The sequence below is a fragment of the Meles meles genome, chromosome 2, assembly GCF_922984935.1.
Source record: "Meles meles chromosome 2, mMelMel3.1 paternal haplotype, whole genome shotgun sequence".
Classification (NCBI taxonomy): domain Eukaryota; kingdom Metazoa; phylum Chordata; class Mammalia; order Carnivora; family Mustelidae; genus Meles; species Meles meles.
The window spans coordinates 143,641,541-143,644,756 of record NC_060067.1 but is presented as its reverse complement, the minus strand read 5'-3'; the positions used below and the strand labels follow the sequence as shown (position 1 = coordinate 143,644,756).

Below are 3,216 nucleotides of genomic sequence, written 5' to 3'. Positions count from 1 at the left end.
TGCTACCCTTTCATTGCACCAGATACTGTCATTATCATTGCTTAGTGTTCTAAGGCAGACCTCAGCTGAGACAGATAACCACAGACTGGGAACATGGTAGGTTTTTCCTCTCCTAGTTATAATATACTTGATCGTGAAGTTGCTAGCAAAAGTACTACGGAAATTTTCTGTTTGAGTTAATAGTGCCTTAAACTTTTTTTTTTACATGTTATGTTAGTCACCATACAGTATATCATTAGTTTTTGATGTAGTGTTCCATGATTAAAAAATATGGAATGCTTCATGAATTTGCATGTCACCCTTACACAGGGGCCATGCTAATCTTCTCTGTATAATTCCAATTTTTAGTTTTTGTTCTGCTGAAGTGAATATGTGTCTTAAACTTTTGAAGCCTTCAGTTACTGCTGGCCATGTATGGTTGTACTCAACTATGGGGAAAATATTGAATTTTCTACAGTGTTGGAACAGAACCCAGGTGTATTTTTAAGGATTCTATTGGTCATAAGTGACAGTATGCCAAAACAGCTTAGTCAAGCATTAGATTTATTGGATAGATACTGGAGTAGCTCACAGAGCTGGAAAAAAAAGGGTCAGAATCAACAAAAGATTCTGAGAAGGTGGCAGAGTAGGAAACACCAGGAATCTGTCTCCCCATCCAGAAAACAATGTTGTCAGTAAGATCTGTCTGATGTAACTATTTTGGAACTCTGGAGTCTATTGAAGGCTTGGAGACTTGGATGGTAAATTGTGGTCACTTTCAGCTTTTAGTATACTGGCAGGTACCTATCCTCCACCTCCAGTCCCATGGCAGCTAAGCACAGGCCACAGCTGTGCATGTGTTTTTGGAGCAGTTTGCAATGGCTTGTGGGAGCCAGGTGGGCAAAAAGGACCCTGTCCTCCAAACATTAATGATCTGTGTTCTAATTGCTGATGCTGCTTCTGATCTTAGTGATGTAAACAAAGAGGTAGGCAGCCATTGTTGTTAGTCCTCCCTTCATTGTTATAAGCTCCTCTAGCTCCTACTGAACTGACCTCTAGGGTATTAAAAGGGCTGGTGCCCTGCCTCCTTTCATTTTTCTTTTTCTTCTCTTCTCTTTTCTTTTCTTTCTTCCTTTCTTTCCTTCTTTCTTTCTTTCTTTCTTTCCCCCTCTTTTAGGAGCTAGGTGCTAAAGACTAGAACACTCAAAAACAACAACTTATGTGAGAGAAATTTAAAAGCCAATGCACATGCCCAGGAAAAGGTATAGGTTCAGAAAAGACCTGAGAAGACTAAATTTACACATCAGACTGATCCTTGGCACAGAGATAGCCTACAACAATCAAAAAAACAGTAAACACTAAAAAAAACAAAAACAAAAACAAAACAAAAAAAACAGTAAACACTGAGGAAGGAAGAGAATCTAATTTCTTGAGTTAACACATTTTTTATTCAAACGTTCAATTTTCAACAACAAAATCACAAGGTATACAAAGAAACAAGAAAGTATGGTCCATTTAAAGGAAAGAAATGAATCAACAGAAATTGTTCCTGAAAAAGACCTGATGGCAGATCCATGAGACAAAGACTTCAAAATAACTATTGTAAAGATGCTCAAAAACTAAAAAAAAAAAAAAAAAAAAAAAGCATAAAGAAATTTAAGAAAAGGATGTATGGACAGAATGGAAATAAAACAGAGACAGAAAACCTAAAAAGAAACCAAAATGAAATTCTGTAATGGAAAAGTATGATAACTGAAATAAAAATAATCACTACAGGCATTCAAAGGCAGATTTGAGCAGGAAGAAGAATCCGTGAACTTGAAGATAAAGCAATGGAAATTATTGCATCTGAGGAACAGAAAGAAAAATATTGAGAAAAATGAATGGAGCCTAAGGGACCTATAGGACCCCATCAAACAGACCAACGTACACATAAGGTCTCAGAAAGAGAGGGGAATGTCTTGAGAGAGAAAAAGGGGAGAGAGAATATTTGAAGAAATAATAACTGAAAATGTCCCAAATTTGATGAAAGACATGAGCATAAACATCTAAGAAACTCAATGAACTCCAAGATGAATTCAAAAGACTTAGACCAACACACATTATACTGAACTTTTCCAAGACAAAGAAAAAGAAAATCTTGAAAGCAGCAAGAAATGTTGTTGGTCACATATAAGGCATCCTCAGTACGACTGTCAGCAAATTTCTCATTAGAAACTTTGGAGAAGGGACACCTGGTGTCTCAGTTGGTTAAGCAGCCTGCTCTTGGTTTCATCTCAGGTCATGATCTCAGGGTTGTGAGTGTGAGCCCTGTGTCAGGCTCAGCACTCAGCAGGGAATCTGCTTGAGATTCTCTTTCCCTCTCCCTCTGCTCTCCAACTCCTGTGCATGTGTGCACAGGTGCAGGCTCTCTCTCACTCTTTCAAACTCCTAAATACATCTTAAACAAAACAAAGCAAAACAAAACAAAAAAAAGAACTTTGGAAGCTAGAATGTAGTGAGCTGATATATTCAAAGTGCTAAAAGGAAAAGATGTCAACCATGATCCCTATATGTGGCAAAACCTTTGAGAGTGACAGAAAAATTAAGATGTTCCCAGATAAACAAAACCTGAGGGAATTACTTATCATCAGAGCTGCCCTGAAAGAAATGATAAAGGGAGTCCTACAGGTTGAAATGAACAGACGCTAGATAGCAATATGAAGCTGTATGAAGAATTAAAGAACTCAGTAAAGATAAATACATGTGCAATTACAAAAGCTAGCATAATTTTAATAATAGTTTTTAATTTCACTTTTTGTTATCTGTGTGATTTAAGAGATTAACAGATACAATAAAATTATTAGTCTAAAAAAACTAGTATTATTATAATTTTGGTTTCTAACATCATATTTGCTTTCTACATAATTGAAGAGACTAATGCATTTATTTATTTAAGTTTTTTAAAAAGATTTCATTTATTTATTTGAGAGAGAGAGTGAGCAAGAGAGAGCACAAATGGGGTGAGAAGCAGAGGGAAAAGCGGACTTCCTGTTTAGCAGGGAGCCCAATGTGGCTCCCTGGGATCCACATCCTGGGATCCAGGATGCGGGGATCATGACCTGAGCTGAAGGCTCAGGCTGAAGGCAGATGTTTAACCAACTGAGCCACCAAGGTGCCTTGAGATTTATGTACTTAAAATAATTATTAGTTTATTTTGGGGGCACACAATGTATAAAGATGTAATTTTGTGATATC

The 3,216-nt window shown here is 36.9% G+C and overlaps 1 non-coding gene across 1 annotated transcript; it reads right to left on the bottom strand.

Annotated features, from left to right (window-relative positions):
• Nucleotides 1-264: 264 nt before the first annotated feature.
• On the bottom strand, nt 265-371 carry LOC123937757. Its single transcript, XR_006817555.1, has one exon. It is a non-coding gene; the product is annotated as a U6 spliceosomal RNA (small nuclear RNA).
• Between the last annotated feature and the right edge of the window lie 2,845 nt (nt 372-3,216).